Here is a 20331-nt window from a genome sequence, read left to right as displayed (position 1 = left end):
CCGAATATCTTTAATCTTTCCCCCTCTCACCTCAAAGCTGTGCCCTCCAGTGTTTGACCCTGGGGAAAAAAATGGTGACTACTTTATCTATGCCTCTCTTCATTTTAGATGCTTCTGTCAGGTCTCCTCTCAACCCCTGATGTCTCCACATCCTTCCTGTAATAAACTGCACACATAATATTCCAACTGAAGACTTCCTGATTCTTCCCACTTGCATGATTTTTTCGGCGACTGCCGGAACCCGTCATGGTCGCAGCAGGTGGCCGAAAATTTTCAACATGTTGAATATCCAGCGGCGACCAGAAAAAGGTACGACTCTTTGGGCGTCTACTCACGACCATGCAGGCGTCACCCCACTACTCCACGACATGCCGTGTATGGTCGTGAGTAGTCGCCCAAAGACTCACACCTTTTTCTGGTCGCCGGATTGTCAACGCCGGATTTAAACATTTTCGGCAACATGCTGCATCTGTGATAGGTGCTGGCAGTCGCCAAAAATTTTGCGTAAGTGGGACAGGCCCTTAATGGCCCAACTGATGAAGGCAAGCATACTATACCTTATTCGCCATTCTTTCTACTTGTGTTGCTACTTTCAAAATGCTATGGACTTGGACCACAAGATCTGTACGTACATCAAAGCTATTAAAGGTCCTGCCATTCACTATTCTTTCTCCTTACATTCAGTCTCCCAAAGTGCAACACCTCACATGCATCCAGATTAAACTCCATCGGCATTTTTTCTCAAGTTCTCCCACATCTGTAACCAATCTATATCCTGCACCATTGAATGCGTTTTCACCTAAAATATCATCCATATCCTCATCCTATTCTCTGTACACAGCAACTGACAAAGTGTCCTGACAGATCAACTGTCTTATTCCCTCCACAATGTTGCCTAGGGCCCACTGAGTTACTCCAGTACTTTGTTTCTTGCTCAAGAATGTATTATCTGCAGTCTCTTCTGACTGTTTGGATCAGTTGGTCATACATCTGCCTTAAATCAAAAGATCATAGAATTTAAGCCCGTTGGGATTTGAGCACATGATCCAGATTGACATTGGAGTTCAGGAATGGGAGTGTGGCCTTGTTCAGAATTCTTCTTGTAACAAGACCTTGCATTAACACAGCCATTTCAGTCAGGCAAAACATGGCACTTCAAGGGTGTGTCATTGAAGAAAATTAAATACCGAGCCACATGAAAACATGTTGGAACAGGTCAGCAGAGACAATGCATGAAAGATTAGGGGAAAGCAGGGTAACGTGTTGGTGAGGATAGGGAAATGCACCTAATGCAATGCTGAGGTGTAGTGTAGCTATGAAACGTAGGATGCACAGGCGGCCACAGCTGGAGTGGTCTCAGACATTGGGCGGGTTGTAAAGATGGCGAAAGGTCCATCGAGATGGGGAGGAACAAGCTGAAAAGGAAGGTTACCTCTCAGTGAGATACAACATTAACTCTGATGATCATGTCTGAAGATTGTGTTGGTCTGAGGTGAGAGATGAGATTGTTTACTGGCCAGCATTCTTCCTCAAGAAGACCAAATAAAACAAATTAACATTACTTAACAGATTTTGTTCTGGAACCTTGCTAGGATCAAAGTGGTTGCGTTTGCCATGATCATATTGAATGGCGGTGCAGGCTCGAAGGGCCGAATGGCCTACTCCTGCACCTATTTTCTATGTTTCTATGTTGAACAGTATTTCATCATGTGTGTGTGAACTTTTGCAACATGAACACTCTTGTTTCTTGCTTTAAAATGATCTCCTCTGTTATTTAGACCATGGATCACAATTCCTTTGCGGTCAATGCAGCCTGTAGTTGAAGCCAGGGATCTCTGCTGGTATCTTTAGACTGAAGAACAAGGTTGCAGCGTGTAGGACGATGCAGGTGAGGGCAGAATTTGGGAAGTGAAGTTATTGGAAACACAAGTAGAAACGGGTGGTCCATTTGAGTCCTTGATCTCTGCTTCACCATTCAATAGGACCATGTCTCAGCACCACTTTCGTGCACCAATCTAATTTCTCTTAACATTTGAAAACCTACTGATTTGTTTTCGACCATATTCAGCAACTGAGTCTTTTGGGTAGAAGATTCCAAATGTCTCCTCATCTCTGACCTGGATGGCCATTCCTTTATTCTGAACTGTGACACCTGGTTCTTATCACACCAGCCTGAGAAGATTTCCACATCCACCCTGTCAAGCACTGCTAGAATATCACTTTTTCACAAACATGCCCATGAGTTTAAAAAAGTTGTGCCATCTTTTTAATCTCATGAGTCTCTGAATTCAACAAAGTCCTATCGGAAAAACACCAACTGCATCCAGTCCTTGTCAATCACTGCTCCCCGGACCCATGCAAGGTAAACGGAAAGTTGGTTCGCTTGTCTTCAGCAGTCAGGGCATTTAAGTGGGGACATCTTGTTACAGCTGTACAAGACGCTGGTGACTGTAGGAAGGATGCCATTAAGCAGAAACGGGTGCTGAGAAGATTCACATGGATGTTGCCAGAACTGGAGAGCTTAAGTTACGCCCCTGTCCCACTTTCCCGAGTTACTCACAAATTCACCCGAGTTTTCCCCTTGATTCAAACTCGGGGAATGTCCATAGCGAGTCCGTAGGAGGCCATAGATATTTTGTAGCGGCTCGTAATGCCAGCCGTAGGTACTCAGGGCATCGGGTAAGTCGGGACGTTTTTCAGCATGTTGAAAAATGTCCACAAGTAAAAAAAAATAGCCTCGAGTACCTACGGCTGGCTATTACTGTAATTCTCCGAGCTTGAATCAATGGGAAAACTCGGGAGAATTCGAGGTAACTCAGGAAAGTGGGACAGGAGCTTAAGGAGAGGTGGATTCACTGGATTTGTTTTACCTTGATGCATAGGAGGTTGAGGGTTAACCTTATTAAGGTATATAAAAACATGATAGGCATAGATAAGGTTTTTAGCAGACTTTTTCCCAGCATAGGTGAGTCTCAAACTAGAAGGCACAAGTTTAATGTGGGAGGGGAAAGATTTAAAGGGGACTTGAGGAGCATCTTTTTCACGCAGAGGTTTAGTTTTTAAATTAGAGATACAGTGCGGAAACAGGCCCTTCTGCCCACCAAGTTCAATCCGACCAGCGACCCCCCCACATATTAACACTATCCTACACACACACACACACACACACACACACACACACACACACACACACACACACACACACACACACACACACACACACACACACACACACACACACACACACACACACACTAGGGATAATTTACATTTTTTTAAAATACAAAGCCAATTAACCTATAAACCTGTACGTCTTTGGAGTGCGGGAGGAAACCAAAGATCTCAGAGAAAACCCACGCGGTCACGGGGAGAACGTACAAACTCCGTACAGACAGCACCTGTAGTCGGGATTGAGCTCGGGTCTTTGGCGCTACAAGCGCGGTAAGGCAGCAACTCTACCGCTGCTCCACCGTGCGCCAAAATACCGACCTGCCAGAAGATGTAGTGGAGGAAGGGCACAGTTACAACATGTGAAAGTCAGTTGGAAGGTATGTCGTTAGGAAAGGTTTAGAGGGATATGGGCAAAATGCAGGTACGTGGGAATGAGCTCAGTTACGCCCTTTGGTCAGCATAGATGAGTGGTGCTGAAGGTCCTGTTTTTGTGCTGTGTGATTCTCATTCTACGAGTTAGTGCAAGGGCTTGTGGCACGGGAATGTTGCAACAACATTCTGTCACTCTTGTGGGCACCTCCTGCACTATTTGTGGTTGAGTCTGCGGCTCCCACATCAGCCACCTCACAACCCTTGGAACTGGAGTGGAAACAACTCAACCTCTGCCCCTGAGAGACTGAGCAACTTCAAACACAAATGTATTTGTTTATCTCCAACGTGTGGTAATATTAACAATTTATAACGTTTTTATACATTTTTAATTGGGTGGTGGAAGCATATTCAATAACTTTCAAAAGGGAAGATAGACACAAAATGCTGAAGTAAAGAGCCTGTCCGACTTTCACATCCTAATTCTGCCGAGTTTGCCCTTGACTGATACTCGCAGCATGGTCATTACGAGGTCATTAGGAGGTCGTAGGTAGGTCGTAGGTACGTCGTGATGCTAGTCGTAGGCACTCAAGTAGGTTGGGGCATTTTTCTAACCTGATGAAAAATGTCCACGAGTAAAAAAGGTTGTGAATTAGGTCATGAAATTGTGGGACAGGCTCTTCACTCAGCAGGACAGGCAGCATCTCTGGAGGGAAGGAATGGGTGGCATTTCGGGTCATGACCCTTCTGCAGCATTTTGTATCCATCTTTGGTTTATACTAGCAGTTGCAGTTCCTTCTTACACTTTCAAAAGGGAAATGGTTATGTTTTCACCAGGGAATATCAGCAAGGGAATGACCAGGAGAGTGAGCAACTGGAGCTGAGAGACAAATATAATGTGCCAAACAGCTTGCTTTTTCACAGTAAGAACTTGCTTATTAGAATTGACAGCAAAGAGCCTATTAGATACGACACAAAAATCAAAATTCATCATAAAAAGGAACAGTGCCAAAGGGACTCTTCCTGTACTTAAAAACCGAGGCAGAAGTCCAGGGAATTATACAGCAATTAGCTTTGCACCACTGGTGGGAAAGATAATGGAATGTTTATTCAAAAATGTGATAGAAAAAACGTCTGCATCTGGAAATATAATAAAGAACAGTCGGCACCATTTAAATATTCCATCTAGGTCATACTTGACCCAGTTGGAATATCAAATGACTAACAAAGATCAGAGAAGGGAATGCAGTAGCTGGAATATATTTTGTTTTTTATAGGCCCTTGTAAGGATCGCAGAGGCATAACTAAAGTTAGAGTGTGTCATGCCAGGGAGAAAAGTACATTGCAGGCTTCCGACAAAACAGAACATAGTAATTGGAGGTTAAGGGCTGTTCCCTCAAGCTGGCAAGGAAAGTGGATGTGGTTATGTACACATGTAGGTGCGAGGCCGGCCGGTGTAGTTCACAGGCTTCATTATCAATAGCCTGTACTCTGCATCAGCAGGTTGCATTCACCTTTCACAACATGGAGTGGACACACACAGAAACACAGATCAGAAAGTTGTAAAGCAGGTTAATAAGGTCCCAAACAAGGCATGGGCAGGCCAGACTTTAATGGAGGTGCAAAAGACTTCAGATGCTTTAATGGACTTTAGTTGGAGGTGACAGTTAGTTCATTGCACAAATACGAGTACTGCATTTCGTTGTACCCATACTCGTATTTGTGCAATGACATTAAAGTTGAATTGAATTGAATTGAATTGAATTTACATAATTAGCACTTCAGCCTTTTCATTAAAAATAACACTTCTGCATCCCTCGTGAAGAAAGAGTTCAGCTCTTTTATCCTTTGCTACTTAGAGAAAGCAGTCATCAGCACCACTCCAAGACACTGTGACCGTTCAACAGCTGAAACCGTCTGCTGAGGGGGAACGAAGCAGGGTCCGTCTGGGCGCTGATGGACAAGGAACTGCTCCATTCCTCCTGCAGGTAGTCACACTGCACATCACCCTTGCGGAAAGCAATGCGATTTCTGCATCACTTGTCACCGCTTCAGGAGATACCAAATCACTGCACAACCAAAGAAAGGCTAGCAAAGTGTTTGTTTGTTGTCAGCAGCAAGTTTATGTGTGGCAATAGCAAACAGCACAAGATAAATGATCAGATGATCTTTTATAAAACGTTTATTGAGGGATAAATATTGGTCCAGAGTGTGAACAGGGATATTCCTTCTCTTCCTCAAGTCATACGATCTGTTCCATCCGCTTGTAAGAACAAGTGCACGGTTGGTTTCACAACTCATCGTAATGATGTTTTACAGATTTGAAGCATTCAGTACTGCCTTAGAGTGCGAGCCCAGATCATGTGAACCAAGAAACGTATTTAAATGCTGTACTTGTGGCCTCAAGAAAATCTGGACAAGAAGATGTCATCAGGTACAAAGTTTTCTCAATGTTATGAAGCATGTTATTTTTAAACTATCTGATGTACTGCAACACCCCAAATAAACAACGTTCTATGTTCTTGCACACAAACACTTAGAGATGAAAATTGGAAAGGGGCTACACTCGAATGAATGATTGTCACATGTACCTAGGGTACCTCGATACAGTGAAATGCTTTGTTTTGCAGACAACCTAGGCAGTACACAAATGTTGGCATGTGTTGCTGCTGACAAAGATACAAAGTACCAAAGAATCCTATCTACTGCCTGCCGCTAAATGTGACAGCAGCCCCTCCCTCTCAAGTTATCCTGGGGCAAGAATCCAGAGATTACAATCTGTGATAGAAACATTGCAGGAGTAGGCCATTCGGCCCTTCGAGCCTGCACCGGATCAAGTATCCCGTACCTGCCTTCTCTCCATACCCCCTGATCCCCCCACAAGGGATTAACTCCCTCTTAAATCTGCCAATGACTGGCCTCAACTACCCTCTGTGGCAGAGAGTTTCAGAGATTCACCACTCTCTGTGTGAAAAAAGTTCTTCTCATCTCGGTTTTAAAGGATTTCCCCCTTATCCTTAAGCTGTGACCCCTTGTCCTGGACTTCCCCAACATCGGGAACAATCTTCCTGCATCTAGCCTGTCCAACCCCTTAAGAATTTTGTAAGTTTCTATAAGATCCCCTCTCCATCTTCTAAATTCTAGAGAGTATAAACCAAGTCTATCCAGTCTTTAGATGTTACTGCTTTTTAACCTTCTGCCTAACTCTTTTTTAGTTTAGTTTAGTTTGGAGATATAGCGCGGAAACAGGCCCTTCGGCCCACCGGGTCTGCGCCGACCAGCGATCCCCGCACATTAAAACACTGTCCTATTATCCCAATTTTTACATTTACCAAGCCAATTAACCTACAAACCTGTACATCTTTGGAATGTGGGAGGAAACCGAAGATCTCGGAGAAAACCCAAGCAGATCACGGGGAGAACGTACAAACTCCGTATAGACAGCACTTGTAGTCAGGTGCGAACCCGGGTTTAAACCAGCATCTGAAGTTCCTTCTTCCACAGTAGTTTAAGACTGCTGTCTAGTTGTGGTAGGATGATTCAGTTGCCTGATAAAAGCTGGGAAGGAACTGTCCCTGAATCTGGAGGTGCTTTTTCACACTTCTATACCTTTTGCCCGATGGGAGACCTTGTACTGTGACTGCCTACAGACCACCCATCATTGGGAACTAAGAGGGAAGCTCTCAGTGACTGGAGTCACAGTTCATGTAAAGGAAGGTCATTGTATTTGTTGGAAGTCCATCCTCCCAGTCCCAGGACTTCTCTGCAGGAGTTCCTCAGGACAGTGTCCTCGACCCAGCCGTCCTCAGCTGCCCCATCAATGACTTCCCTACCATTGGAAGGTCATTAGTGGGAATGTTTGGTGATAGCTGCTTAGCTCCAAAAACTCAAGTTCAATGTCACGCTGACAAAGCATTCTATCCATTCTCTAAACATTCAATCCCTCCATTGCCGCTCCCGATTACAATGTCTACAAAACACACCACAGGCATCATTACTTGACCTGTTTAATTTCAAATGATTTAATTGAATCTAAATTCCCTTAGGATCATTCATCTGCATCCTGAAGATTATTCAGACCACAATGCTTACATTTCTTACTCGTCAAGACTACTGACGTCGCCTCCCAAACTTGCACATCATCTGCCAACAGTGCACTGCATTTTTAACACATGTTGTTAACTGTAGATTTATGACCACTTTGTAGCCAGTGCATCTTTGGAGCCTGTTGACGATACTGGCATGCATCCTGAGTGGAAAACCTGCTGTGATTCAGGAAGCAGCTTCCCACCACCTTCACAAACATTGTGAATGAGTGATTAGCACTCATCTTTTCAGTAACATCTTCATCTCGTACGTGAATTAAGAGACGGGTTAATAGAACAAAGAGCAGTACAGCACAAGAACAGGCCAGCCAGCCCAGATCTGTGCCAAACATGATGCCATGACCATCATTCAACCTCACTCGATCTGTACATAAACCATATCAAGTTCAAGTTCAAGTTACATTTATTGTCACATGCACCAATTGATACAGTGAGATTTGAATTGCCATACAGCCATACAAATAAAAGGAACACAATACACGATAGAACATGAACATCCCCCATATCCCTCCATTCCTTGCATATCCATTTGCCTATCCAGAAGTCTTTTTAATTGCCACTAACATACCTACTTCAAACACCACCACAGCAGCACATTCCAGACACTCATCGTCTTCTGTGTAAAAATAATCCTCCCCTGCACATCTCCTTTAAACTTTGCTCCACTCACCTAAAAGCTGTGCCCTCAAGAATTTGATTTTTCCGTTCTGGGAAAAAGATTCTGACTGTTTACCCTATCTGTGCCTCTCATAATTGTATCTACTTCTATCAGATCTCCCAACAATCTCCGGCATTCCAGAGAAGACAATCCAAGTGTGTCCAACTTCCCCCTGTACCTAATACCTCCTAATTCAGGCATCATTCTGGTAAACCTCCTCTGCTCCCTTTCCAAAGCATCTGCATTCTTCCTGTAATGGGGTGACCAGAACTGTACGCAATACTCAAAATGCAGCCTAATGAAAGTCCTCTAAAACTGCATCATCACTTCCTGACTCTTATACTTATACTTAATGCCCCGACCTATGAAAGTAAGCATGTCATATGCCTTCTTTACCACACTATGTACTTGTGTTCCACTTTCAGGGAGTTATGGACTTGGACCTGAAGATCCCTCTGTTCATCAATGCTGTTAAGGGTCATGCCATTAATTGTATATTTTCCCCTTACATTTGACCTCCCGCTTGTACAGATTAAACTCCATCTGCCATTTCTCCACCCACGTCTGTAGCTGATCTTTATCCCGCTGTATACCCTCACACTCCGCAAACCCAGCAAACTTGGTGACAACTGCAAACTTACAAACTGACCCGTCTTTGTTAACATCTAAATCATTTATATATGTATCACAAGTAGCAGAGGTGCTAGCACAGATCCCTGCAGAACTTCACTGGTCACAGATCTCCAGCCTGAATTTTGCCTTCCACAATAACCCTCTGTCTTCCTATCAGTAAGCCAGTTCCATATCCATACAACAAAGTCATTATTACTCCCGTGCATCTAAAGGGCCTGTCCCACTTGGGTGTTATTTGCACTTCATGCAGGTGGGGCGCGAGGATTTTGAGCATCCCAAAATCCTGGGGCGCCGCTTGCGCTACCGCGTCACTGCATAGGCCACCACGCCTCACGATGTGTCATGCGCGCATGCATGTCTCGCGCGCATCATGCACGTGTCACGACGCGCCAACCAATTTTTACGATGTCGCGTAAATGATGCGCAAATGGCGCCCGAGAGGGACAGGCCCTTTAATCTTCTTGATCAGCCTACCATGGGGGACTTTGTCAAATGCCGTACTAAATTCCACGTAGACAACATCCACCGCCCTACCCCCCATTTATCACCTTTGTCACCTCCTCAAAAGGCGATCAAGTTAGCAAGACATGATCTGCCATGTAGAAAGCCAAGCCGATGTGCTTGATTTTTCCAAAGGAGACCACATAGTATATACTAGATTGGAAGAAGTGCTGGTGAATTGGTACATCACCTTGATGCAGGGAAGGGATGAGATGAGCTGATCTTGCATCATCTGCGGGGTTGGGTGAGAAAATGCTATGAGAAGGGGGGTGATTGGTGGAGATAGAAGAGTAAGCTAGGTATTCACAAAGTGATGAAAGGGGAGGGGAGGGAAATATGATACAGGTGCTGGAATAGAAACACACAGCATGGAAACAGGCCATTCAGCCCAGCTGGTACATGCTGACTGTTAGGTACTCATTTACCAGGTACTAATGGGTCCTGGTAAATGGGTACTAATCCCATTTACCAGAACCTGATTTGTTGGCTTCTCTGCCTTGGTGATTCAAGTCCTCATCTAGATGTGTTTTGAATGTTGTGAGAGTGATGCCCCACACTCCGCAGGCAATGTGTTCTAGATTACAACCACCGTTTGGGGGAAAAGGATCTTCCTCATATCCCCTCTAAACCTACCTCATTGCCCTCATAATCCTGTACCCCTGTCAGTTATTCCCTCGGCCTCCTCTGCTCCAAGGGAAACAAAACGAGCCTATCAAGTCTATCCTCGCAACTGAAATACTCCATCGCCGGCAAAATGAAAGAGGGATGCAGAGGGATCGTTCTCTGCAACTTCTCCTGTGCGTCCTTCCTAGAGTATAGTGAGCAGACCTGCACACACTACTCCAGCTGCGGCCTAACCAGTATTTGATCATGTTATACCATAAGCTCCTGCTCCCATGTTGTATACCTTAGCTAATGATGGCAAGTATCCCAAATGCCTTATTCCCAATCTTATCTACTTGTGTTCCCTTCTTCAGTGATCCTTGGACGTGCGCCGAGGTTCCTCAATATTCCCCAGTTACTACTATTCACTTTCTATGCCCAAAATACCAATATTCCTTGCAAAATGCAACATCACAAGGATTAAATCCCATCTGCCATTCCTCTACCCATAGTTTTCTGAAGCTGAAGATTACCATCCTCACATTCAACAACTCTGCCAATTTTTGTCTCATCTGCATACTTACCAGCTGCACATCTTACAACCTTATCCATATCATTAATGTATTTGACACACAGTAAATGTCCCAGACAGATTTCTTGATTTCTTTCTTAAGACGAGAGAGGTCATAAAGTGCTAGATTAAATCAGCGGGTCAGGCAGCATCTCTGAACAAGGCTGGGCGACGTTTCTGAAGGGCCCCGACCCAAAGCGTCACCTATTGTTCAACAGAGATGCTGCCTGACCCGCTGAGTTACTCCAGTACGTTCAGTCCTTCGATGTAAACCAGCATCTGCAGTTGCTTGTTTCTAAAAGGGAGGAAGTTGTCAGAGATAATCCGAGTGAATTTGACAGCAAGTTGGATGTTAGTGGTAAAGTTAATGAAATCAACGAGTTCTGTATGGGTGCAGGAGGCAGCCCTGATGCAGTTGCTGCTGCAGTGGAGAAAGAACTACGTGTACGTTTGGAACAAGGACTATTTAACATAACAAACAAAAAGACAGGCATAGCTAAGGCCCATGCGAGTGCCCATTGCTGCAACTTACAGCTTTGGAGAAAGTGAGTGGTCAAAAACGATGCTGCTGAGGTTGAGGACAAGAACTGCTCGGTAGAAGAGAATGTTATTAGATTTGATTTGGTTTCTGATCAAGGATGAACCGGGGGACCTTGAGACCTTCTTGGTGGGGGATGGAGGTGTAAAGGGACTGGATGTTCATGGCATGCCTTGGGGCTGAGAAATTGAAAGTTATTGAAGTTGAAGGGCATGTGAGGTGTCTCGGATGATGTAGGTAGGAAGAGACTGGACAAGGGGGGATAGGATGGTAACAATGTGTCTGCCAGGACAGTCCTGATTGTAGATTTTGGGAAGGAGATAAAAACCGGCAGAGCAGAGCTGGGGAAAGATAATTTGGAGGGTGTGGAGGGGAAATGGTCAGAGGAGATGAGATTGGAAACAGTTTGGAGATGATGGCCTGGAGGGTCATGGTCAATGCGTAGGTATGAGGTGTCCAAGAGCTGGCGCCTGGCTTCAGCACGGTGGAGGTCAGCCTGCAGACCACAACAGCACCTCCCTTGTCGGCGGGCTCAATAACAATATTGGGATTCTTGCTGAGTGGGCGGAGGGCTGTGTGTGCAGAGGGGGTGAGATTGGAATAGGTAAGGAGAGTGGAGAAGTGAAGACAGTTGGTGTCACAGTAGGAAATAAAAAAGTACAGAGAGAGTAGAAGGCTGGCAAGGGAAGGCCCACGGGGAGAAGGAATGTTGGAGATGGGAGAAGAGGTCACCGCTGGGTTGCGAGAGCTCCTTGGCAGAGCAAACGTACCTGAGGCAGAGGTGATGAAAGAAGAGCCCAACATCATGGGGTAGTGGGCTTGGAACTCACAGTGGGCATTGGGGTAGAAAGGTGTGGCTGAAGAATGACCGTTCTGCACCGGGAGGGATGTCAGAGGGGATGGTGAAACCTCTCTTGATGATGGGGGTAAGGGCTGGGGTCAGAGAGCTGGAGGGAGGTTCAGGGAGGTACTAAGGATGGACCCAGCCGCACATCATGGAACGCTGCTGACAACCTTTGTACTTCGATGTACTTGTTTTCTAATTATGTTTTGCAATAAGGTCTTGTACTTTGCACAATCTTTTTCTTTTTGCTGACTTTTCAAAATTACTAGACCAAGTGAAGACCCGTTGGGTCTGCTCCCCCAGCGCACCCGTTCCCTACCCGTAGCCCCCACGGGAGGCGTGGTCCTCCAACTCAAGCCGTTCCCGAACATAAGATTCCAGCACTCCCCTTGCCTTCCTCAGCCGTGATCTTTAAAAAAAAATTCAATTGCACTTGCCCTGCGTGTTGCAATAGCAATTAGCCCTCCCCCTGCTAGTCGAGCAATTGTGACGTCATCAGATGAAGATGGTCGATTTGAAATTAAAGGTCTTTCAATTTTTTAATACTTTAATCAGTAATGTCGAGAAGTAAAGCATAAAATGTTCAGTGAAAGTGATCTCTGCTCGAGGGGTAAAATGTGAATCAGAATATGTAAAATTCTTGTGAAAGCTGGCATTTTTAAAGCTTTAATCGTGAATAACATGTCAAATGAAGGATGAAATCAATGAGGCTGATCGCTGCTCGTTGAGCCATTGTGACATCATCATTTGAAGCTGGTGGTTTAAATTTTTTTGACATTTTTAGACTTTTAATCAGTAACTAGACCAAGTGCGACCCGTTGGGTCCCGTCCCCTCAATGCATGGTTGCGGGGGGGGGGGGGCCCTGCAGCGTCACACACACACACCCATTAACCACTCCACACACACATTAACCCCCCTTGATATTATTTGAATATTATTCATTCGCTCCTTTACCCCCATCCCCTGCCCTATCCACTCACACATTGCCCCCAACTGCGCAGGCGCGGCTAGAGAGGGAGGGGGGTAAATATTGAGGGGGGGGGGGGGGGGCGCATGGCATCACAGGGGTGGGCTGGTTCCCGAACGCAATACTCCACCACTCACCCATAGGTCCCAATACTCACCACTCCCTAGAGAGGGATGGGGGGGCAGAGAGGGAGGGGGGATAGATGGTAGGGGGAGAGGTGGAGGTAGAGAGGGAGGGGGAGCGGGAGAGAGAGGGGGGGGAGGGAGGGGGGGGTAGAGAGAGGGGAGGTATTGAGGGACACACACAGGGACACAAGGGGGGTACAGAGGAACACACACACACACACACACACACACACACACACACACACACACACACACACACACACACACACACACACACACACACACACACACACACACACTAACCCCACCCTCTTGATATTATATTAATATTATTCATTTTTTATTCCCCCATCCCCCGCCCTATCCACACGCATAGCCCCCAACTGCGCAGGTGCGGCTAGAGTGGGAGGGGGGTAGATAGAGAGGGCAGAGAGAGAGAGAGAGAGAGGGTAGAGAGAGTAGAGAGAGAGAGAGAGACAGAGAGGGCAGAGAGAGGCACAGAGAGGCAGAAAGAGAGAGAGAGAGGGAGAGAGAGAGAGAGAGAGAGAGAGTGAGAGAGAGAGAGAGAGACGGGGAGAGAGAGGGAGACAGAGAGAGAGAGAGAGAGAGAGAGAGAGGGCAGAGAGGGAGAGAGAGAGGCAGAGAGAGAGGGGCAGAGACTGGGAGAGGGCAGAGATAGAGAGAGAGGGCAGACAGAGAGTGGGCAGAGGCAGAGAGAGAGAGACACAGAGAGAGAGAGAGGGAGAGAGGGCAGGCAGAGGGGAGAGAGAGAGGACAGAGATGGCAGAGGGGAGAGAGAGAAAGCAGAGAGGGGAGAGGGCAGAGAGATTAGTTTGTTGCGCCATCATAGCTCCTCAGAAACATTGCTTCGCTGCTTGGTCTCACTCATTTTCTCTGAAACGCAAACTGGAAAAAAGTACTCCATTAGTCGTGACTTCATCTCTGGCGGCGTCTTTTGAATAACCTCGGGAGGGGGGTGTGAATAACCCGGGGGGGGAGGGGACAGGGATGGGTGACGTCAGTCAAAGCGCGTGGAAGATTCTGTGTGTGCGATGGTATCGAGCAAACCCATTGTGACGTCATCAGTGAAAGCTGGTCGTTTAAAATTCAAAGTCTTGATATTTTTAAACATTTTCAGTAATGTCGAGAAATAAAGCATGAAATGTTCAGATAAGATGATCCCGGCCTCGACGGGAAAAATGTTAACCGGAATATGTTAAAATCTTATAATTATTGTGTAGTTTTTTCGCGAAGATATAAAGACACACACATATACACAGACACGTACAAGATCAAAATTTTAATAAGTATATGATGAGTCACAACCACATATACACACACACATATACACACTAACAAGATCAGACTTTTAATAAGTACTAGACTAAGTGCGACCCGTTGGGTCCCAGTCACACGGGAGGCCTGGTCCCCCAACGCAATGCAAAGGGGGACCCAGATCTCGGGGGAGGGGGTGTGGGGGGGAAGGGGGAGTGTGGGGGAGTCTGGGGGTGGGGGGGAGATGGGTCATGGGGGAGGGGGTGTGGGAGAGGGGGGTGTGGGAGAGGGGGGTGCAAGGGGGGGGGGGGGGGTGTGGGGGAGAAGGTGTTGGGGGGGGGGGGGGGGGGGGGTGTGGGGAGAGGGGTGGGGGTGAGGGGAAGGGGGGTGCGGGGGGGGGTGTGTGGAGAAAGGGGGGTGTGGGTAAAAGGGGGTGTGTGGGTAAAAGGGTGTGGGGGGGGGGGGGGGGCTCGCACTCTGCTCATCCCGCACCGCAGCAGATCCCGGTCCATTCCAGCTTCACTCAGAGGCTTCCGGTTCAAATCAGCAGCTTCCGTCTGGTCGTGTTGGTCGCTGCAGAAGCCGCCCGCAGGGCTGCTCAACACACTCTGTGCGGGCTGCTCAACACACTCCCCCCCCCCCCTTCAGCTTTTTTTTTTCCTCACCACGTTATTGACAGCAGGTCCGGAAGAGGCGGTTTTTACAATTTTTAAACCTTCATAACTTTTGTACTGTGTCACCGATGGGAAATGGATGGGGAAGATCTGTTTTTCCACTGTCTAGGAGAGGGGGTGAAGCAACACTGTGGTGAAGGGGGTGGCACAATTCAGGAAGATGCACCACATGGAAAGTTTCATCATTGGAACAAATGCGGAAGGAGGAACTGAAAGAATGGACTAGAGTCACAGAGCCCTCCATAATGTTTGGGACAAAGACCCATTTATTTATTTGCCTCCGTACTCCACAGTTTGAGATTTGTAATGGAAAAAAAATCACATGTGGTTAAAGTGCGATTTTAATAAAGTGCCCTGAAATGGGGGGAACTATGTATAAACACTGTTGTAATCTCTACATGGTGAAACCAAAATGTATAAAAATGCCTTTATTAAAATCTGGCAATGTGCACTTTAACCACATGTGATTTTTTTCTATTACAAATCCCAAATTGTGGAGTACAGAGGCAAATAATAAATGATGGGCCTTGGTCCCAAACATTATGGAGGGTACTGTACATAGAGCAGTACAGCACATGAACTGGTCCTTTGGCCCACATTGTCTCAGCCGAACATAATAACAACTCTTATCTACCAGCACATAATTTATATTCCTCCATTCCGTGCATATCCTTGTGCTTATCCAAACGTTTCTTAAATGCCACTCTCATATCTGCCTTCAGCACCACCTCCAGCAACGGGTTCCATGCACACAACACCCTCTGTGTAAAAAATAACTTGGCCCGTACATCTCCTTGAATCATTGCCCCTCTCACCATAAAGTTATGCCCTCTAGTATTTGACATTTCCACCCTGGGGAAAAAGGTTCCGACTCTCTATGCCTCTCCTAATTTTAAGTACTATTAATTTGATTCTTGCAGGTGGCAGTGCGGGAGGAAGTGTGTTCAAGGTACACGGTTTTTTTTCTTCTAATATTTTTGTTTTTATTTCAGATTTCCAGCCTCTGCACTAACTCAATGGCTGCAGAACTCCATAGTGTTGCACCAGAGATTTTGTGGATCCAGCCTCTGGAGTGGGACTTGACTTGCTAATAAAGATGAGATCCCTCCCCACAGGAAGAGTAACTAACGAGGGGGATTCCAATGCTCCTAATACGTGTTGGCTTCAGATGGTAGAGTCAGCACCGAGCTCATGCATCCCACAATGAGTGCCAAATATTTCTGCATGCAGTCTATTGTGGAAACAACAGTATCCGGCTGCAGACAAGAAAAAGGAGAGAGAGGCGAAACGAGTTCATTTAGTCTTAGTTCCCTTTTACAAAAAATAAGTAAGATAATAATGACGATGATGTTAATCGGTTGTGTAAATGGTGAATATTAAAATCCTTGTACTGTCTAATACTCAGATTTGAACTGAGATTAAATGGCACAGGAGAGTTTGTCCTCTTAAGGCATGGTTATTCATTGCTTAATGCATGGTTATTCATTCATTCATTCATTCATTCATGTTCTGCCCATTTGTATTCACCCTCAGGGAGTGGTGCTGAACTATTTAATATTGTACAGCCTAGAAATGGGACTATGATCCAACTCATCCAATACAACCTTGTTGCCTAACTCAGTAAGTCCATTTTCATGAATTTAACCCATATCCCTCTAAACCTTACCTATCCATAGACCTGTCCAGATATCTTTAAAATGTTGTAATTGTACCTGTCTTAACCATTTTCTCTGGCACCTCTTTTTATAAACCCATTACCCACTGTGTGAAAATGTTTTCCCTTCGGTTCCTATTAAATCTTTCCTCTCAGTCTATGCCCTCTAGTTCTTGATTTCCCGACCCTGGGAAAAACACTATGTTATTCTCCCCATGGTTTTTATAAAATCACGCCTCTGAATGCTACTCTCCAGGGAATAAAATCCTAGCCTACCCAACGTGTAGCACAGTCTCTCGAGTCCCAGCAACATCCTTATAAATCTTCTCTGCACTTTTTCCAGCTTAATGAGATTTTTCCTATAGCAGAGTGACAAAAACCGAACACAATCCTCCAGTTGTGGTCTCATGAGCTTCTATAGAACAGTAACATAACATCCTAAATTCTATACTCACTTCCCTGACCGATGAAAGCCAATGTGCCAAAAGCTTTCTACATTGCCTGTGATGCCACTTTCAGGGAGTTATGTACCTGTACTCCTGTATCCCAATGTTCTATGTCACTCCCATGGCAATATCATTTACTATGAAATCCCAGGACACAACATGCTGAAGGAACTCAGTGGGACAAGCAGCATCTCTGGAGAGAAGGAATGGGTGAGGTTTCGGGTCAAGAAGACCCTTCCTCAGCTCAGTCTGGACTCCTCCATTACAATTGAGGTAGATCATCCACTTCTGGCTGCACGAGGTTGTGAATGTTTCAGCTCATTCACACCTGAGCTGTCATTGTGGGGACACTTTTGGAGCCACTTCCTGTCGTGAACTGATTAAATGCCACCATCATTCATGAACCGATGTGGCGGGACTGCAGAGCTTTAGTTGGTTGTAAGATTACTTGGCTCCATTGCAAGTAGCTTTTGCCATGTAGCACACACATAGTCCTATGTCACCATTCCACTCAGATGCCACCTGGTCATTCTGAGGTAGGCCTGGTGCTGCTCCCAGCCCCACTGTCGGCCTCACTCACCCTAGGTTGATCTGGCTGGACAGCGATGGCCCTCAGACCCCAAACGCCCACCATCCATTCTCTCCCCTGATGCTGCCCAACCCGATGAGTTCCTCCAGCAATTTGTTTTTTTTTAAATTCTCCAGGAGACAGACAATAGGTTTTCTGTTCCCTCAATGGAGATACTAAAGGCTGTGTCAGGAGACGCAGGTTAAAAATAAATAGGTGGAATAGTTAAAGGAATATTGACCTGGCTGTCTGAAATTGCTGGAAGTGGAAACACATGGTGGACTTGAACCCTCTTGAAGTGCTGTCCAAGTTCAAAGGCAGAGGCCAGGTGTGAGGAGTGGCAATGGGCTACACACTCCTTCGGGCTGACATGGTCATGGAGGGCTGAATGGCCTCCACGAAGCTATTAAACTCCCATCGTAGAAAATAGACAATGGGTGCAAGAGTAGGACATTCGGCCCTTCAAGCCACCACCCCCAATCACTGTGATTATGGCTGTTGTGTATCCCGTTCCCGCCTTCTCACTATATCCCCTGACTCCGCTATCTTTAAGAGATCTATCTAACTCTCTGAAAAGATCCAGAGAATTGGCCTCCGCTGCCTTCCGATGCAGAGAACTCCACAGATTCACAACTCTCTGGGAGAAAAAGTTTTTCCTCATCTCTGTTCTAAATGGTCTACCCCTTATTCTTAAACTGTGGCCCCTGGTTCTGGACTCCCCTAACATCGGGAACATGTTTCCTGCCTCAAGCGTGTCCAATCCCTTAATAATCTTATACGTTTCAATAAGATCCCCTCTCATCGTTCTAAATTCCAGAGTATACAAGCCCAGCCGCTCCATTCTATCAACATATGACAGTCCCGGGAATTGACCTCGTGAAGCTGCGCTGCACTCCTTCATCTTCCGGTGTTTCATTTTGTCCAGAGTGTAGTGGAAGGGAAGGGTAAGAATTAAATTGAAAACGAATCTCCCGAACCAAGGAGACGTCAGCTTAGTGCAATAGATCACAAGATAAGCTCGAGGAGGTGACTCAGCTGAAAGAGACACATCCACTCCTGCCATCTTTGATAGAGAGAGCTAGTTAGTCACAGTTTCACTTCAATTATTTATCCATTTCCTTATTGAATGCTGTTCCTAAATCTGTTTCCAACTCTCAAGAACTGCATTCCAACCAATTTGTTTCATTTCCACTGCCCCCTGCTGCCCAGTGACCCATTTTCCCACCATTAGAAGCAAACTTCTTTGTTCACCTATCAAAACCATTTGTGATTTTTAATAGCTGTCACATCTTAGTTGCTCCGCAGAAAACCATCACAGTTTCTCCACTCTCTTCACATAATGAAGTATGTGAGCTCTGCTACATTCTGGTAATCGACTAAGGTCTTGACAAGCTTGGTCCTAATTACAGTTGCTGGAGATGTAGCATCATTTATTTGCTGCTCAAGAAGGAACTGCAGATGCTGGAAAATCGAAGGTAGACAGATGTTTACAACCGTGGGGTCACATTTGACCTAAGGTGTGTTTTGGACTCGTTAACTCGGCAAGTAGAACTCTGTTACATTGCCTTGGTCCCACATTTATTTGCTTCTGTGCTCTTTCAGAAACCAAGCTGGAGTAACTCAACGGGACAGGCAGCATCGCTGGGAGAGGATGTTTCGGGTCGAGACCCTACGCACAAGGTTCTGTATGTCTCTATAACAGGTTTCTCAAGTGTTCTGCCACATATACACTTTACCCCCACAGCCCATTGAGAATCCAGCAACTCTTTGCTTCACCGCTGACTCCATGCTTCTTTCAGCAACTGTTTGACCTGAACCAGGGGTTTACAACCGTGGGGGCACATTTGACCTAAGGTGTGTTTTGGACTCGTTAACTTGGCAAGTACAACTCTGTTACATTGCCTTGGTCCCACATTCCTCACTAAACATTATATCCATTGTTGTTACAATCAGGATGATCTCGTTCTCCCACAGCCCCTGTGATTTCTGATCTGTATTGATCCCAGCCAAGCTGTCCTACAATTCCAAAGATCGCTGCTTTGCTTTCAGTTTATCTCTCACCTCCTCCACCTTTGTTTCCGTCAAGTCCTCCCACCACCATACACGTGTTTGTCTGATGATGACCTCCAGATCATCCCCATCGCACTACACTTGTGTCCATGTCTTCGACTAGCACTGTATACTGGGGTCTCCAGATCCCACCCTTCCTTCTGCTGATGCTCCTTGCGGTGTCACTCTTTGACCAGGGTTTAGGAATTCTCCTGCAATATTGCCTCACCTGGCTTGGCATTAACTTTTGTCTGACCTATTCAGTGGTAGGCCGTGACGCTTTTTTACGTTACATTGGCTGGAGAAATGGAAGTCGTGGAGCGATGATCTAATTTGCCGTGCAGACAGGAAGGTGCTACAAAGAGTGTAAAGGACAGCCAGAAATTATTTAAATTGGTAATCTGATCAAGAGTTTCAGATGGCACAGTAAACTGGACAGACCTAGTTGCCACAGCTCCCAGCTGTCACTAGAAGCTCGGGGTCAGTTACCTTCTTGAAATCCACCCAGGTTATTTATTATTTCTTTAAATAATATATTATTAATATTGTGAGGTATCGCTTGTCAATCTTTAGTCACA

Source organism: Leucoraja erinacea, chromosome 9, assembly GCF_028641065.1.
Source record: "Leucoraja erinacea ecotype New England chromosome 9, Leri_hhj_1, whole genome shotgun sequence".
Classification (NCBI taxonomy): domain Eukaryota; kingdom Metazoa; phylum Chordata; class Chondrichthyes; order Rajiformes; family Rajidae; genus Leucoraja; species Leucoraja erinaceus.
Note: the sequence above shows the minus strand (reverse complement) of the source record.